This window comes from Carlito syrichta, unplaced genomic scaffold (genome assembly GCF_000164805.1).
Source record: "Carlito syrichta isolate Samal-C Ts95f unplaced genomic scaffold, Tarsius_syrichta-2.0.1 Scaffold302053, whole genome shotgun sequence".
NCBI lineage: Eukaryota > Metazoa > Chordata > Mammalia > Primates > Tarsiidae > Carlito > Carlito syrichta.
The window spans coordinates 1,302,531-1,322,217 of record NW_007246149.1 but is presented as its reverse complement, the minus strand read 5'-3'; the positions used below and the strand labels follow the sequence as shown (position 1 = coordinate 1,322,217).

Sequence of the window (19,687 nt, the reverse complement as noted above, 5' to 3'; positions counted from 1 at the left end):
TTTTAAATTTTTTTTGTAGAGACGAGTTCTCACTATGTTGCCCAGGCTGGTCTCCAATGCCTGGGCTCAAATAATCCTCTCACCTCGACCTCCCAAAGTGCTGGGATTACAGGCATAAATCTTCACATCTGGCTGCTTTGACACTTTAAAGTAGTATTTACCATGATTCGAATATGTATTTCAAAATTTTGGTGTTAGAAACTTAATCCCAATATAATAATGTTGGGAGATGGGGGACTAATAAGAGGTGGGAAACTAGTAAGAGGCAGAGCCCTCATGAATGGATTAATGTTGTTATCAAGGGAGTAGGTCAGTTATAAACGTGAGTTCAGCTCCCTCTTTCTCTCTTGCTCTCAATGCTCTCTTGCTCATCTACCTTCTGCCATGGAATAACACAGCGAGAAGCCCCTTCACAGTTGCTGGCCCTCCATTCTTGAACTCTCCAGCCTTCAGAACCATGAGAAATAAATAAGTCTTGGTATTCTGTTATAGCAGCACAAAAAGGACTGAGACGGTACTGGCCAATTATGTGATAGAACGTCTGTCAATTTGGGTTTGTCTGATATTTTCTCATGATTCAGGCTATGTATTTTTGACAAGAATTGTACAGAAGTGATGTTGTATCTTTCTTAGTGCATAAGATCAGGAGGTAACACGATGTTGGTATGTTTTCTTATTGGTGATGTTAACTTTGATCATTTGGCTAAAGTGAAATCTAACAGGTTCTCGACTTCAAAGTTCCTATTTTCTCCTTTGCTTGTAAGTACCTATTTTCTACATTTAAACCCGGTTGTACTCATTTGTAGTTATTTCATTATCTTTAGATACCAGTGTCCTCATGCACTAAATGGGGCTAGTAATGATCAGTGTTGTTGTGAGGTACAAACAACATATGTGGAAGTGCTTTGTAAATTATGAAGTTATATAATGCACCAAGCTAACATATTGAATCAAATGTATAATGAGAAGCCACAGATTGGTAAATTACCCAGCATTTTTGTTATTGCTTTCAGACCTCCACTGAAATCACTTAAAGCAGAGATTTAGGAATTAGTCTGTAGTCAGCCATATAAGAGAATTTCTGTGCTGTGACTTCCTCTCATAGACCTCCCAGAGGAAACCAGATCTTCTTTGATACTTTTAGGGTTTTTGCTAAACTGAGATTCTCTGGGCCTTTCATCCAAGCTAATACACATAAAGAAGAAATCACAGTATGGACTGTGATTTGGGATTACCCTACACAATGTAACATTGTAGTGTCCCTTTAATGTTCCAAATGTAGTAAGCATGGAATGATTCATTAACACAAGGATATAAAGTAATCATATTCTTTTATATTTCCAGTGAACATCCACATGACTTGTTAGTGGGAAGTCTAGCATCTCACTCTTGAGACCTCCCCTGGAAAGCATTCCCCTCCCACACACATACAGATCCTTTTTAAGGTTAAGAAACTCAAGGTTTACTCAGTCCCATGGGGAAACTAGTTTGCTCCTGCACTACTGCTTTACTTTTTGCACTGCTGAATGTCATTGTTAAAAACCAGCTCTGCACCATGCCTGGAGAGCATGTCCATCCTACAGGGACACCCTCATACCTAAACCAAAGATTGCCCCATGCTCAAATGCTCAGCCTTTGTTCCCAAACTACAAGAGGCCAAGATAGCTGAATCCGAAGGCCATTAGTCTTCAGTCCCATTTTTTTTTCCAAAACAGTCTTCCTCTGGTATAGACCAAGGGTAACCACTCCAAGTACCCTATTCTTTTTGGCGTGTTTCTTATTGAAGCTCTTGATATACTTTCTATAGATTTTGGTCTGCTATCCCAGTCCACCTCAAAATGTGAGCAAGTGCCTGGAGCCCCCTCCTCTTCCAGGTCCATAGCTTCCTTATACACATTTCTCAGCATCTTCTCTAGTGACCAGCCATGCTGATGAAGGGATATTTTGAGAAACTAGCCTTGGCCAAGTCACACAAGATTGCTATTGGTCTCTTATCCTGGTAAAGACTACCCAGGAGTCAACCTGTACTTACTTAACTTAAAAAAATCATTCAAGAGATTCTGGAAAATGGCCTGCTGTGTGTTGATTTACTATGTTCACCAGCAAAAAAGAAGAGAGCAGTATATATTACACGAACATGTATAATAAACTGTTCAAGCATCAGATATATGTGAATATAAAATAAGGTCATATTTCCTTTTAAAATCCCCAAAAAGACAGCTTGGGTCTTACCTACTTGTCTTTCATGAATTGATAGGCTTCCAGGTGTCTTTGGGCTATTTCTGGGAGTACTTAACGGAGCTCTCACACATTTTCTCAACTCCCTCTTAGTCTTCATTATGCATTTATACATCACACTACACTTTGATGCCTTTGTGCTGAGAACCCCTGTCAGATGCTTTCTGGACTAGGCACAGCTATCCTCCATTGATGACACCAATAACACCAGCCCTGAAGTCTTTGAGAGGGAAACTACTCTTTCGCTTGAGCGAAGAAGAGACCAGGCAGTAACCTCCAATCTGGCTTTCTTGAAACTTTATGGAAAACAGAAGGGACTATCCACATATGGAACAAATTTCAAGTTACAGTAGATATGCTCTCAAGTTACACTGGAGAACCCTTAGCCTCAAGGCCAACTCAACACTACAATATCTTTTTATTACTCTATGAACTTCTATTATGCAAAACTCAGTACTAGATAATTTAGCAATACATTAATTTGGTTTCCATTAATTTGGTCTTGTCAACTGAACTGTAAACCTGAAACTAAGAATATAATCTTCTGCCTCTTTGTATAACCCATGGCACCTTACACAGGGCTCAGCAACAGAAGGTGCTTAATACAAATGCATGATTGACTCCAGTAGAAAGAAAATATTTATACAGATAGGTTAAGATATGCACATCTTGTGCCATACTATGACTGAACTGATACCTGACTAGTTTAGCAAGTTAGAAGAAAAAAAAATGCACGGAAACTGAAAATTCCCTATCAGCAACCAAAAAGCAAATTTGCTGGCAAAATACTGTATTTATTTTGTTTTGTTTCCAGACAGTTCTTGTACTGCTACTTAAGCTAGCCACAACCTGCTCAGAAAACTTAGGTCCATTTTGGATGATAAAGGTTTATTTGAAGATCTCTGGATCCCTCTTGAAATGTGATTTCAGGTTAAGTCAAAAATCCAGAGTTTCTCTTCTGGCTTAAAACAACTATGGAAAGTGGGGCCGGGAAGTAAGTAGCATTCAGAATTTCCAAAAAATGTATCAGGCTAAGAGGACCTGCTGGTGTTATGTGGGCTTTCTGACTGAACTCTGTCCCAAAGCTTTGAGGGAGTAATTGTGGGATACAGAAAGAGGCTGTGGCCAGTAAACGCAAATATAGAGGAATCTGAAAAAATAAAGGAGTTTGGTAGCCCTTTAGAATCTAGACTGAGGTTAGAATGCTCTGATAATCTCGGTTCCTTCCTCAGAGGGCATCTCCATATGAACAGGGATGTATTTTAAGGTATTGTTGAAGTAACAAGGCAGCCTAGAAAATTATATAGGCTGGTATCTACATATGAGCTACAAAAATATCTTGCAAATAATGTAAGTTGTATGCCTCTATGATGAGTTTTCTAGTATTCTCCAATATTTGGAAAATATCACACTAGGAAATGCCATGAAAAAAAAAGTTGTCAAAATTGGGTTGCAAACCCATTTCTAAAATTATCACCATGTGCCCGTTTCAATTTACTGTCACATTATCTGGACTCTAAACAGATGAAACTCGAAAATTATTTTAGCCATTCACTTCATGCAGCACTGCTTTCAAAAGGATTATTTTTGTGTCTCCAGTGTAAATGACTCAAACCAAAAAGATCTTTCTTTCAGAAGATTTCCATACACTACTGGCAGTTTATTCCTGCCTCATGTTTTATACATGAAGTTGCTGCATAAAAAACTGTCTGTCAACCGAACAAGTTCAATGGGAAATTAAAGACTTATTTTCTTCAGAGAGAAAAATGTATGACAGTTGTTATAAATAAATACACAAATGTACTTCCCATGGCTAAGATCTTCCAAAGAAAGCAGTAGTTTGCTTAAACAATAGGCTAGCTCCTAGATCTTCCAGCTAGGGAACTTGTGGTCTTTGGTAAATAACAGGAGAATGAGCCTGTTCACGAAGACTATACACCTGACCATCTAATCTCAAACACACAGTGTACCTTTACCACTTCTGGGAAAGGCCCGTCTAAAGTTTTTTTTATGTGTTTGACATAATGAAAATGAAAAGAGGTGCCACTCATTTATGTCTACATTTTTACCAGCAACTACTTTAGCAAACTCCATTTATCACCAACACACAGAAGGGACTAGCTAGTAAAAAAATAAGTTTTTTTTTTCAGATGCATCCTTAGCATAAGCAGATAATTATTTCTGTAATCATTGATTTTCCTTTATTTTGTCAATAGTACCTCCCCAACAGTGTAATTTTAAAACATGATTTGGTCTTGTAGATATCAATTAGGTTTCATTCTTTCTTTCTTTACTTCTGAAAACCATGTGTTTCTCTTACTATGAGGACAAGTCTTATATTTTAATTTGTGGCTCATGTATTTATGTGTCAGTAATTGGTTCATATGCTTGTCTAATGTATACTAAGATCATTTATATCTATCATTAAAAAAAGAGTATAATAAGTGCCAAATGTCTTCTTAAGGTCAGATTACTGTATAATAATTACAAAGATTTAACTAATATCTTTCTGCTTTGTTTTGAAACACAACTAATAACTATTACTAATTCTATTATCTCAACCGTAGTGAAGATAATAAATAACATTTTTTAGCATGTACCTGGAGAAGTAGAGTACTTTGTAGAACATACATGTATTTGTCTGCATGTCTTCTGGCAGGTTTCACATGAATATATTCTTTTATTTCTTTTAGCTATGTGTGCTTAGCATCCTCCATATTGATCACTTACAGGTATCTCTTTCTCAATTTAAAAAATGAAGATATCGTCCAGGAATGGTTCTTTGGCAGAGAAATAGACCCAGTGAATATTTGACTGGGCAGGCTCATTCAATAATACTCCTAATAGGTTAGAGATTCAAATGACATTTTGTGCATACATCCAACATTTGAGAGAACTGCAGCACCCAGACTTGCTTGTGATTTTTCCTTGGACTATACAAAAAAGAAAACAGGTCTGAATTTTCCAGATAGTAAGGCTGAAAACGCTGTAAGGAAGTGGGATTCGGGTCACTGAGGCAATTGAAGAAATGTCATGACAACCAAAATTCAAATGAGCGGCTTCGCATTTGCATGTGCCAGTTACTGCTCAGGAAATCTTTCTGGATGCTCTTTGTTCCTATTAGACAGGATAATGTGGCTGCAAATTATATCTCACTGAAAGAGGATTGACTCACCCTCAGCAGGTGTTGTGGGAGCAGAAAAACCCTGAAAGGACAACGTTCAGAGGAATAGCTGAGAACTAAGCAACACAAACACACACACACACACACACACACACACACACATACACACTCTTCTCTACCATTTCTACTGTGATAATGTTTGAAGATCATTTTCAAACTTTAAAATAAAGACTTTCTGTTAACTTCATACCATTCTAAGTTGCTTCATGATTAATTTACACAGACGACGATTCTGAAGGGCTTGGCACCTTCCTCTTTGACTCAAATGTTCCCTAGAACAATAATGCCATCGGAGGGTACCTTCCCTTCATCTGACCATGAGTTTCACAGTAATGAAAAGTGAATGAATAATACCATTGTGTCAGACATCCAGGTACACTTTTGCTGAGTCTTCTGTGGATATGATACATGAAAATTAATATCCTGTTCTTTGTCTGCATGCCTGTTCTCCTGTGCCTCACAAATTTGAGGTTGATTGCAATGAGGTCTCTGTACCACGCGTCCCAGTGAACTGGGAAACGGGGCATTATCCTCTAGAGAACGTTTACAGAGGTGGCTTTCTAGGTGAATCTCTTAGCATCTTGTTGACGTGGGAATTGCTTTCTTTCCTCAGTTGTTGGCATCTCACACCGCCATTCATCGACTCAATACAAATAAGTCATCACATAGTTGACGCAGTTTTCTTCTTGCCTGTTGCTGAACCAAACAGAGTGTACTGGCATATTCACTGACTTCACAACACAAAGCCCCAAGAAAGCAAAACAACTTTCACCGGCACAGAAATGTTCCAAAAGATATTCACTCTGTCCAGCACACTTGTTAATTCATTCTAGAATATTTTTTAAATGCCCTATCAAGAGATAATTCTGTCTTGCATATATCTTTTTATGTAAGACAGTGCAAAACCTCCTGAAAGTCGTAGAGAAAATTAAGACCTCTATCTTGTTAAGTTACCATAGTAATAAAATCTCTACCTACTAAAGAAACTTTCTAAACAGGTCAGAGCTTGAAATTCTGTGTTGCACACTTCTAAATACAAAGAAAAGCATGTGTTTATTTATTGGAGTTCACACTGTAGAAATCTAACAGCTTGGCGGACTTTAAAAGATACTGAATCAACTGCTATAAAAAGAAAAGTCTTGACAATTTTAATTCATACAGTATTACAACTGAAGAGACTATTTGATGATTTATGAAGGGCATATTTGTGGGCTGAGTTTTGGAATTTTTGCATGAAAGGCGAATTTGTGCTCAGAATGCTTGCATCTTCAAAGACCCATGAGTTTGGCTGTAGGTGTATGCAACGTTTAGTTTGGAGATATATGAAAGAAATACTGCTCTGCCTTAAGAACACGATTTAACTGTCAATTTGCTTTGAGCCAAAGAGTTAATGTTTTAAGTTATTTTATATGTGTTATTTGTGTAGACTGTAGTGGAAGCATCCAGTCACTGCTTTAGTAGGTCCTACAGAGTGGAGGTCACCTTTATGTAACTGTCAGCAATTAATAAACGCTGAAGACAAAAGGTTTTTAATTTTTTTTAACACTGTGTTGCTTAATTCAATATCTCCTTGATTCTATTTGAACTCAAATACCATCATGCATGAACAAAATAGGGAAGACTGAATGAAGTCAAATGTAACATAGGCAAATATTTCTGGAATGACTACTTAATTCATTCACTTCAAAGAATAGATCCAAAAAAGAGAAAATGATTACTGAAATTAAAAAGTGCCATCTAATTGGGGAAGATAAATATATACAGTGATTCATCTAGAGAATAATTTCAAAACAGCCTGTGAGCAGGTATGAGACAGCTTAGAATACACTGAGTGTGCAATTGCTACAGAGATGATGAACAGATAGCCATCAGCCCTGGGCAAGTGGTGGTTCCTCTCCTTTCCCTGGGCTTCTTCTCCCTTCTATCCCAACATTTCTCTTACCAGGAGCTCCATCACTTGTTGAACAATAAAAAGAGTGACCAAGATTTTCCTCTGGATCCTCTTTGAAACCAAAATGTGCTGAATTTCCTCTTGGACCAAACTATCAATGATACCATCAAAACCTGAAGAAAAGGGAAAAGATGAGCTTGATGGGCAGATGACTTGTCAGTGCCTCTCAAATCATTGAATATGGTTAACTTTCTTTCCTGCCTTCTGGTTTCATCTATAATCAACAGAGATTTCTTCTACAGAGAGTAAGAGACATCTTTCTAAGAGGACAGTGTTTGTGATGCACAGGAGAAACTCTGATGCTCTAACCCTTAGGGATTTGGTGAGGACTTGCCTTGGGCACAAAATTTAAGTCAGCAGCAAAAAACACAAAAAATCAAGAAAGATAATATCTTAATGCAATATTTTTTAAAATAAAAATTTAGGCAATAACATCCATGATGAAAAATATCAAAATTTTAAATAAAGATAGGATCAATATTACTGATTTTTTTTTTTTTTCCTTTTGCCTCAAGCCCCAATCGGGCATAGCATGGTAAGGTTACTAATCCTATTTTTCAAAAAAAAATTTTTTTGTTGTTTATCATGGATTTATTTACATTAACCTTAACTTTTAAAAAAGTTTCATTAGAATATTATTTATCTTGATCATTGATATTTTTTGTTGTCTCCTTAAATTTTGCACCTGAGATAAATGGCTCATGCAACTTACCCTCAGCCCGGACTTGCTGCAAGATCACTGATGATAAAGAGGAAAACAGGAAAGCTAATTTGGTGTGAGGGGTCAAGATGATGAACATAGTTTCCAATAATGTCAGAGAATTAAGTTAGAGTTTTCTGGAATGAAACAGTGATTACAAACAAGAAAGAGAAGAATAGATCTTGATAGAGTTATACATGTGGGAATAAAATTTTGAGAGAATGGGGGGAAAAAGAATGGAACTAAGGAATTATCTGAAGAGTGACCAGTCGTTCTAAATAATACATATTCCTCCAGCAGATTATCATACCCAAAGCACTACATATTCCAGAACAGCAGTTCTTAAACTTGTACATGCATTCAAATATCCTGGAGGGCTTTTTGAAGTGCAGATTCTTGAGCCCACATGCAGGATTCTATTTCAGTAGATTTGGGATAGGGACTGAGAATTTGCTTGTTTTCCGGAGACACTAATACTTCTGGCCTAAGGACCATAGCTTGAGAACCACTGGACTAAAATAATAGACTCCACAGCAGAACGGTTTGTTTAAAAAATTATGTAGTAAAATATTCTATGGAAAAATCAAATTGTATCATTTTTTTACTACTAGAAACTCTTCAGGAAGAAACAAAAATGATGATTCTACCTCCCCTCCAAGATCAGACATTAGGGGCAATAGATAAAGAAAGTTTGTTGGAGTAAGATAATAGAGAGGGGTGGGGATTGTTAACTGGAGATTACCTGCCCAGTCTAAAGACATCAAAGTTTAATTAAATATAAATCACTCTGTGAGACAAACAATTCCTAACTTCAACATACTCGGCCCAACAAGAATATTAAACCTAGTCACCTGAAAAAGGAATGACTTGGAGTCCTTTAAAATAGTGATTTAAATTGTGCTAAGGAGGACAACTATGTTCCTGGGAAATTGGTTTGATTCTTACAACTGAGGGGAAAAAAAGAGCATCAGTTTACACATGTGACATCGATTAGAGCCCATTAAAACATAGTACCTTACAGCTGGAAGGACCCAGATCTATGCCCTTAGCATGGCAAGGTTACTCACCCTATTTTTCAATCCTAGGCCTGTAACCTAAAGGGCTTTGATTAGGGTCCCCAAGTCACTTGTGGTTGGAAAAGTTGGACCTGCCTGAGAGCTGCCCGTATTTGAACAAAACATTAAAACATGAACTATGGCAGCCACAAGCAGGGATTGAGGAATAACACTGTCCTCCATTTTCTGGCACCCCACAAATCTTGGGGTCTTTGTGGAGCCCAAGGTAGGGAAAGGGAGCCCAGAAGTTTGGACTTCTCACCAATCTTGGAAAATAAAAAGCTCAAGCTGTATTTAATGTAATTTAGCAACATGGGGGAAATGTGACATTTCTTGCATTCCAAGAGTTATGGAGTAACCCATACTTTTTGCAATTAGGGAAGACAACTTGATAGCAGACCAGCTGAATCTGTAGCACTAGCTTGACAACTGCTGGTTTATAGAGTAATATATGGCACCCAATCTGTTTCCCCCCACTCCAAGAATTTGCTGAGAAGCCATCAGTTCCATTCCTGCTTCCTTCAGCATGAGGTGGTACAACCTGTTTTCCACATTGCAAAGTGTGAGTCAGCTGAGAATTATATAACAGTTTGAAGCATGCCAAACAAGTTACCAAAAGGGAATATATCTGTTGGTGAGACATGGGTGCCTGATTGGATCTCAGTGTAAATGAGCTTCTATGCAGGCTGCCTGGGTTCCACTTTTAGCCTTACAACCCATGGAACATGGAGAGATTCATAGGACAATAAAATGACCAATAAATAAAAATAATTTAGCAAAGGCTCAGAACCAGAGATATGCAAATACTATGGCCTGAATGTTTGTATCCCCCAAATTTCAAATACTGAAATCTAACTACCAATGCAATAATATTAGGAGATGGGGCCTTTCGGAGGGGTTTAGACGGTGAGGACAGAGCTCTCATGAATAGGATTAGTATCCTTATAAAACAGGCCCAAGAGAGCTGCCCTATTCTTTCTGCCTTGTGAGGACACAGCAAGAAGTTATAATCTATGAACCTGGAAATGGGTTCTCATCAGACACCAAATCTGCTGGCACCTTGATCTTGGACTTCCCAGCCTCTGGAATTGTGAGCAATACATATCTGTTGTTTGTAAGCTACCCACTTTATGGCATTTTGTTAGAGCAGCACAAATGAACTAAAACAGAAAATAAGTAGTCAACCATCTCCACCTTCTGGAACTGGAATCTTTAAAGTAGGCCCAGGCTGGGCGTGGTGGCTCACACCTATAATCCCAGTACTTTGGGAGACTGAGGTGAGAGAAGTGCCTGAGTCCATGAGTGCAGACTAACCTGGGCAATTCGGTGAGCCCTCATCTCTACAGTAAATCAAAAAATTAGCCCGGCATGGTGGCTTGCATCTGCAGTTCCAGCTACTTGGAAGGTTGAGGCAGAAGGATCACCCGAGTCCAGCAGGTCAAGGCTGCGGTGGCTGTGAGCATGCCACTGCACTCCAGCCTGGGTGACAGAGTGACACTCCAACTTAAACTAGTCCTGTGGGCCAAATCTGGTCTGCCAACTCTTTCTATAAATCAGTGTTATTGGAATACAACCACACTCATTTATTTACAGGTTTCCTGTGGCTATTTTTGCCCTATGATGGAGTTGAGTAGTTGTGACAGAGACTATATGGCTTACAAAGCTGAAAATATTTGGTATCTGGCCCTTTACAGGAAAAAAAAATGCTTACCTTTGCTCTGGAGAGAAAGAAACTCAGAGACTCCTAATTCACTAAATTTATCTGGGTTATGGTCCAATTTAATTTTATTTGCATCTCAAAGGTCAGAAGACCTAAGTGATGGTCATAATGAAATCTGTCCCCAACCTGGTACAATCTGAACATAAAGTCAGCATCTGATGGTGACTTTCAACCTGTTTTTTAGGTTCAGACTTTATGCTTAGTCCCAAACTTCAGATCTTTCTATTTCTCTTGCTGGATTCTGAGTTGGCCAAATTACTGTCATGGCTTGCCCATAAAGTAGCAAGTTGCTTTCTGGCCCTGTTGAGCAATGCCATGTACAGGTAAAATGGGAAAAAAACTGCAAGTTTGTTCTCCCAGTTTTATGCTCTTTCTTTTTTTTTTCTCTTTGTCTTTTTTTTTTGAGTTGGAGTCTCACTCTGTCACCCAGGCTGGAGTGCCATGGCACACTCACGGCCACTCCAGCATTGACCTGCTGGGCTCCAGTGATTCTTCTGCCTCAGTCTTCCAAGTAGCCGGAACTACAGGCATGCACTACCACACCTGGCTAATTTTTTGAATTATTGTAGAGACGAGGTCTTGCCAAGTTGCCCGGGCTGGTCTTGAACCCATGGGCTCAAGTCATTCACTCGCCTCAGCCTTCCAAAGTGCTGGGATTACAAGTTGAGCCACCAAACCTGACCATACTCTTTCTTTTATTGGAAGACCTTCTCAATTGCAGTAATCTAGTGTCCTTATACTCTCTATCAAAATCTGCCCTTATAAGACAACATTTCAAACTCATTTACAGTAAAATACAAATAATGAATCAAAGTCCTAAAGGCATCAGAAAATAAGGAGTGTAAAAACATCTTTTTTCTTTTATTCTCTCTCTTTTTTTTAGGTGGAATATGAAGAAACAGGATAAAAAAACTGCACCAAGTAGGCTAGTGGCTTCCTCTCCCAAAAGCTATCTCTTCTGTGCTTAACCCGTAACCCCTACATCAAAATCATCCAGAATTGATTTTTTAAAAAAAATACTTAAAGAAAAAATAGCATTTATATTCAAATTATTCCTCTTCTTTTAGAAAACAGAGGAGGAGGAAACACTTCCCAATTCATTGTATGAGGTCAGTAGTACCCACACAAAGACATATTGAAACAAAAACTATAAGACAATGTTCTTCATGAACATAGATATGAAAATCTTTAACAAGATATTAGCAAACTAAATCCAGCAATATATAAAAAAGGAGTGTATACTTTTACCAAAGAATGCAAAGTTGGTTTAAAAATCAATTGACGTAATACACCAGATTAATACAGTACAAACCTACACAATCATTTCAGTAGATGCAATAAAAGCATTTGACAATACCCAACACCTATTCATAATAAAAACTCTGAACAAACTAAGTATAGGAGAGAACTACCTCAACCTCTTAAAGAATATTAAAAATAAAAACACACAAACAAAAACAGTGCTAACATAATACTCAATGCAGAAACATCAGTTGCTTTCTCCCTAAGACAAGGAACAAGTAAGGATGTCCACACTCACAACTTCTATTAACATTGTACAGGAGCCAGAACAATAAAGCAGGAACGAAGAATTAAAGGCATAAAAATCAGAAAGGAGAAAGTAAAGCTGTCTTTATGATCCTAAATGTAGAAAACCATAAGAAATATACAAAAATAAACAGAAAACTACTAGAACTAATAAGCAAGTTTAGCAAGGTTGCAGGATATAATATTAATAAACAAAAAAATCAATTGCATGTCGAAAATTAGCAACAACCAAACAGAAAATAAAATTAAGAAAAGTATTACGTTACTAATAGCATCAAATATAATAAAACACTTAAGAATGGATTTAGCAAAACATATGCCAGTACTCATGATTGAGTTTTCTGGGTTGATGGAAATAGTTTAGAATATGTTGCACAACTATATTGGTTTACTGAATAATCCCTAAACAGTGCACTTACAATGATAAATTTTTTGATATGTCAACTATACTTCAATGATACTGAATAAAAGCATACAGACAAAGAAAAAATGAATGATATTTCTTCTCTCACAATAGAGAGGGTTATAAAATTAATGTCATGTGATAAGGGAATCAAATTTTATACAATGAAATTGTAAGAAAATGTTTTAGAGATTTGTTAGTCAGTTAATAAAAATATTACTCCATTTTTCTGGACTTTTTTGTAGTATTTGTCAGCACTAAAATGTTTTCTTTCTAAATAAATTTTTTTTTTATAATTTGTACTTTTTAAATGTAAGTCCCTAAAATTGTAAAATTTTGGACTTATAAAATCCACTTCTGCTTCTACCCTAGTCCCTTTCTCCAGAGAGCTACTTTTACTAATTTATTATATAGACTTCCAGAGTTAATCTAATTAAATAATAACATAATCCAAATTAATAATAACATAATAGATAATATAGCCTTTCTAAGAACCACCCAGTGCTTTATGTACTTTCCATTTATTAAATCACTTAGTCCTTTCAGCAACCCTATGAACTCAATTCTATTTTTTTTTAACCATATTTTAGATGAAGATATTGAGGCATCAGAAGGTACAGTAACTTTCCTATGGTAAGTTTTAAACCAAGGCAATTAAGCTGCAGAGTCTGTTCTTAACTACTGCACAAAATTGCCTTTCCATATGTACATAGGGGTGTGTGTGTGTGTGTGTGTGTGTGTGTCTGTGTGTGCACACATGTGTGTGTGTGTTGGGGTAAAGCTTAGGGCTATAGTTTTTTTTATTTTTTACATACACTACACGCACTTTTCTACACTGTTTTTTAGCTAAGATAAATTTATTAAATGTATCATTGTGAAGGGCACAATGGGCAAGACAGCAGCAAGAATGTCTGCTGTCTACTACCCACACTGTTTTTTTTTTTAATGCTCAGCAATACGTCTTGGAGATAGGACTGACTACATAATTTTCTGGGGCTTGTACAAAATGAAAGTGTTAGACCTCTTGTTCAAAAATTATTAAGAACATTAAGAGAGCAACAACACTGTATCAAACCAAGCACAGGGACGTTTTTAGTGTAAGGACTATGAGACTGACCATGGCTATACACTTAGGAAGTCAGTCCTTCATGGAGATCCTAGAACCCAGAACTTGTACCTCTAACTCTTGTTGTATCTCTCCTTCCCACTGACCGATTGTTAGCTGATCATAGAATTACATTCCACCTTCATGCTATAATCTAGGGACTTGCCAACTTTTTTGTTGCGGCTGTCAATGTATCAGGGGAGAGGCAACAAGCCCACCCAGGCATCTCCTGCTGCTGGCTAAGAGAGAAAATGAGAGTCCATCTGCATAAATGTATGGGTAGAAATCTGGAGATTAGCAGTATTTAATCTGTTGCTACCTTGCCTCTTATCTTCCATTTTATTTTTAGCAAGGTAATTTAGGTCACTAATATTGACAAGATCAACAAAACTGGCACTAAATTCTTCTCTTTTGTCCATCCGTCCTCGCACCAGAACCGAAATTATCCCAACCATGTGAAACTTATTGAACTCTTTTACCCAAACAGCACTGAAAAATTGGATGGCTACACTTTGCAGCATTTCGTATGATTTGGATTTTTGCTTGCCTTTGTAAGGGAAAGCAGGAACCATCTTAAGAGTATTAACTCAACTGACTGTCCCTGTGAAGATCAGAGTAATCCACTGAGTTGAAGACCCTTCACCTGCTTTTCTGTCTTGCTGATGGAAGATTTGTTTTTGTCCCTTCTGCATTTCCCAGGTGATGACCTATAGTGACTTGGGGAGTTAATTTGACAACTTGTTCGCAAGCTGATTGAACAAACAGCTGACAGTAGAGTTAACTCTTTAACTAGAGAGCCTGCAGAGCCCAAGGCACTGGCCAGGCAAAGAAAATCCAATTCAGTCATCCAAAAGGTTACAGGCAGAAAAAAAAGAAAAGAAAAGAAAGAAAATAGCCGAGAGGAAAATTTCCAGAACGTTTCCATTTAGAAGCACGATGAGACTTGTTGACTAAGGTAGCGACGTTATCTAGGGCATGCATTTGACAATCTGGCACAGGTGACGAAACTGACAAATACACACAAGAAACTAGCACATTATCTGTAAATTGGTTGTGATTGAATACTTCATGTCATCAAGGGAATAGAGGCAATGAAAGAAAAGCCTTATTTCTCTGCAAAGAAAAGAATTTCTGTCAGAAAGGGACTGGGAAATAAAAGAGAAAATGTCTTAAGAGAGATCACTATGCATTTGGCAAAGTACATATTGTAAAGGAAAAGGGAAAAGCAGCTTGATTCTGAAACTCTATTCAGTGTAATTTTGTGTAAGCTGTTCTCTAAGGAGAGAGACTGAACCCTAATCAACCAGCATCTTCTTCCAGATGGCTCTAAGTGTGCCTTCGTCTGTTTTTTAAGAAAGGGTGGGGATGAGTCCTTACTATAAAGAAAGACACATGTTGAGATTTGATCAAAGGATTTTGTCAATACATATTTATAACTTGAAGTGCACACTCAGAATGGTTTCTAAGGGTTTTCCCTTTACCCATTCTCCGCCTGGCATTTTTGGGTTCATGATCACGGAGATGATGGCATGCTTCAGCAGAATTCTAGTTCTCAAGTGACTAAGTGGCAAGTCCACAGATTTTATATTTTTTATAAGAGACCCTTAACCAATACTCATTGAGTGGGTGAAAACAAAGAAACCACATCCCCATAGCCACAGTTTTACCAGTTGACAAAGGAAGAACTAAAGGAAGGAGGCCAGGTTGGCTCGCTCAGCTGAAGGTGACAAGCCTGAGTTCCATCCTCGTCTACACAGATCAGGATGATGTGAACACAGATTAAGATTGAATTCTGTGGCATTTCCAGCTTTAAGAGCAATTTCAGCTGCTTTTCCTATAAACACAGGAATAGGGTTTTACCTAAAACAATGACACTGTGCCCACAATGACGTCATAATTGCTGAGGCAATGTTGGGAGAAATGATTCTTGAGAAGGGGTTATTGCATGTGTTTATTCATTCATTTTTTACCCATTCGAGTATTTACTGAGCACCTACTGAGTCCCAGTAATTGCACTAAGATCTTGAGGATATACAGGTAGATAAAATAACATAGTCTGCCTGCCACCTCAAGTATAAAACCTAGTGGAAGGTAATTCAATGACAAGAGAACTATGTTGCCACTGCTATGGGAGCACCTTTGGGAGGATACTTAATCTAGACTTTGGGAGTTGTAAAGTATTACCAGAGAAGAGGCAAAGAACCATAAACCTGAAAAAGAGTGTGAGCTTGCTAGGGCAATAGGTGAAGAAGAATATTCTAATAAAGGAAAATAGCGAAATCTGTGAAAGGCCAAAGGCCAAAAGCGAGACCAAGGAGAGGCATTATGGGAACTCACTAGAGCTCATGATGACTAGAGTTAGAGTTGGAATGGAGGAAAGGGGAAGAGGAGGTGGGTTTAGAAGAGGACAGGACAATAGGAAGTCACCCGTCCTCTCTCATACTTGCATAGGGATCTATATTTAATTGAATTAAATTCTGCAAACTTGGACAGTGCTATATGCTGCCAGAAATACCCAGATCAGCAGGAAGCTGTCTCTGCCCTCCAGGAGCTTGAGTCAGTAGCAAATTCTCAGGATCCAAGATCAATGTCAAATCACAGAACAGATAATCTATGAGATGGGAGATGTTCCACAATGATACCGAGTGCTGATTCAGAAGTGCTGGCTAGAGAAGGAAGGATAGTCTCGTTTTTCACATATGCGATTTTAGTTGTGATACGGGCATGTGTATATATTTAAAACACACTGAGAGAAATACTCGAATCCATTCTATCAACATTAAGAAATGAAGATGACCTAAAGAAACTATTGATCAAAATCAGGTTTTTTGACTTCTAGAAATATTAAAAAGAAGGAAATTCTATTACAGAATAAAAGTATAATGTGTGCTTTGTGATACAATAGCAACAGGTGACACTGAAAAAACCTTAAAGAATTCACCTCAAAGTTCTCTTTCTTTTGGGAGGAGTTTAAAAAACCTGAACTCCATCTGATTTGATAAAGTAATTACAGAGTATCACTTTTCCCTCAAAGTCTGCATCTTCGACAAGTCTATAATCTAAAAAAATCTTTCAAGACTTTGGGAAACTTCTTAGAGGAAATTTGCAATTTTGGAGATGTAAAAATAAAGGTAGTGCATATTTTAAAGTCATGGATACTTAAATGAATATGCTGAAGCTAATATTAAATGCCAAGCAACTAACTCATCATCATGCAGGAAAATTAATGACAATTAATCATATTTTCTCTTTAGTATAAATGAATAGATGATAATAGGTTTTTCAATAAGGTATTTTCTGAACACCCATTGTGCAGACTCCAGTTCCAGCCTTCATCAGACTTGTGATTTGCTGATCGTCAGAGCATGAGTTCTTTAACACAGCCAATTACAACTAAGAAAACAAACTAATTACAATAATAACTTTGAAAACCACTAACCTAGACTGGAGGCACCCATTTTCTAATCCGAAGACTCCTGGAGCTCCCACAAAAACATCTCAAACCCACGTGCTTAGCAAACAATGCCTATATACTAAACAAGTCATTCAATGCAAATATTTGTGCCATCTCCTAAAAATATATTCAGATAGTCTTATGTTTTAATAAATAGAAAACATTTAAGGATTACTAAACTTGCTGTAGTTTTTTGGTCGTATGTTCTCAAGGAACATACTCTAAAGGTACAACTATGAGATAGCTTGAAATATTTTTACCTTAAAAAAGAATCCTTGTTTAAGAAGGAGGAGAAGAAGGAGAAGGTTTGGTTTTTTCCTGCAATTGAGAGAGTTGTTTTTTGCTGTTTTGCTTCACAGACCACTTTTAAGCCAATTATACACAACATTGTAAATAAATAGTTTGAGGATATAATTAAGCCCAGCAGAATTTTAGCTGGTCTAAGCAGTATGCCTATGTGCTGTTCTCCACCTACAGAGTTCCACAAAGTCTTCCACCTACACACAGTCCCAGGGGTTATTCAAAAAAAAGACATACCATACCACCTTGTTTGCTAAGAAACATCAAACTGTATCTCAATGTCAACTGCAGCCACTTTCTTCGAACAAACTCATCAGATAATGTTATCACCTTTTTCATTGCAAGATGCTTTCATGCTGTTTTTAAAGATGTAATGATTCATGTGACTCACTGCAAGCTATCTCAAATTCTTTTTGGAAGTAGGTGTGGCATGAATAATAACAAACTAATTAACTTGCAATGTTGTACCAAAAAATGATTCCATTATAAAGCAAGAGTTCTTTAAAAACTTATGGATTTTTTTTTCCTTGAGTAATGTGTCCTACTGGGCCTAACTCTTTGCCAGAATGAGGAACACAATTTTCAATGTCAAGCAAACAAAATTAATTCAACACTTACTGCTATTTTGTATGTGCTGTTTGGTGTTAGGAAACAGAAATAAATTGGAATCACCTGCCATGTCCTTACTATGTGTTTGCTCAGAGAATGATGAAGGTGGGGACCGGATATGGCTTCAGTGGCCACATTCACAATTGCATTTTTGCCTTCTTTGAAGTACTAAAGAAGCAGAGAAAGGAGAGCAATTAAATTTTTATGACATTTCAGAGAGCAGAGAATGGATCAAGAATGTTTGCTTCACCAAAGAGACATTTGAGATGTGTTGAAAGATTAGATGCAACAGAAGAAAGGCGGTAACTCCAGGGGAAGGGACCAGTATGAACAGAGGCACTCTCCCAATTTTCCTTCCACCTTTGTGGCCATTTTGTTAGCTCTTCCTCCTTGACCCAGTCCTTAAAAAATGGAGTTACTCGGGGCTCTAGCCTGGACCCACTAATCTTGTCATACTACAAACAAGTCTTAAGCAGTCCCAACCACACCCATAAATGGCTTGGTGCCCATCTTTGTGTTGATTACATCTTAATATGTATCTGCAGCCCCGATCTCTTCACTGAACTCCAGATGAATATAACCAACCCCTTCACAACATCCCTTCTTTGGTATCTCCTGTAAACCTCACACCCAGCATGTTCAGAACTGAATTCCTCTTCTCCTCATACTGTTCCTCCTCCAGTTTTCTTATTTTTGTTACTGGCACTATAATCCCCCAGGTGCTCATGCCGAAAACCTGGGAGTCATTCATTACTCCTTTTTCTCACCTATAGCCCTTATCCAGTAATTTGTAGGTTCTGTCATGACAGTCTCTGAAGTAGTTCATGCATGTAACCATTTCCTCTATCCCTAATGTTCCTATCCTACTCTCAGTCACAATCTCCATGTCCTGAAGTATTGAGAAGCAGCTAGGCTGCAGAAAGTATGGAGGGGGTAATATGAATGTGAGGCTCTTTGAAATGGCGCATGCCAAAAGTGAGTCCCAGGGCTTCATCTATAGTACAGGTATGACTTAGTGTTGCAAAGTTGGCAATTACAGTGAGTCTGTCTATAAATGAAGCAAGCATAGCACATGACTCTCCTGTGCAGTGGAGTGGTGTTACCAGGGCTCCTAGCAAATCTATTTGTCTTTTATCTAAGTAATACCCTCTGTGGTCACAAGACCAGGAGTAATGATGGTGGCTTCTAATGTCTAAGACATTCTCTCTCTCCTCTTGGTTTACAACATTGATTGGTCTCACTTTGGGACCTTGTGACTAACATGCAATGCTCCCATCTAAAGATTTAATACAATAGTACTAAATGAGTGAATGAATGAACCATATTTTCCCACTTAAGAACTGGTGGTTTTTAGTCTGTGTCTATTTATCTTTGTGTGTGTTGAATGAATTTGCAAAAGCTCATTTTATAACTTAAAAAA

At 37.6% G+C, this 19,687-nt stretch overlaps 1 pseudogene; it reads right to left on the bottom strand.

Moving 5' to 3' along the window:
* Positions 1–14,476, bottom strand: part of LOC103258288 — a 47,477-nt pseudogene extending 33,001 nt beyond the window's left edge.
* Positions 14,477–19,687: the final 5,211 nt, after the last annotated feature.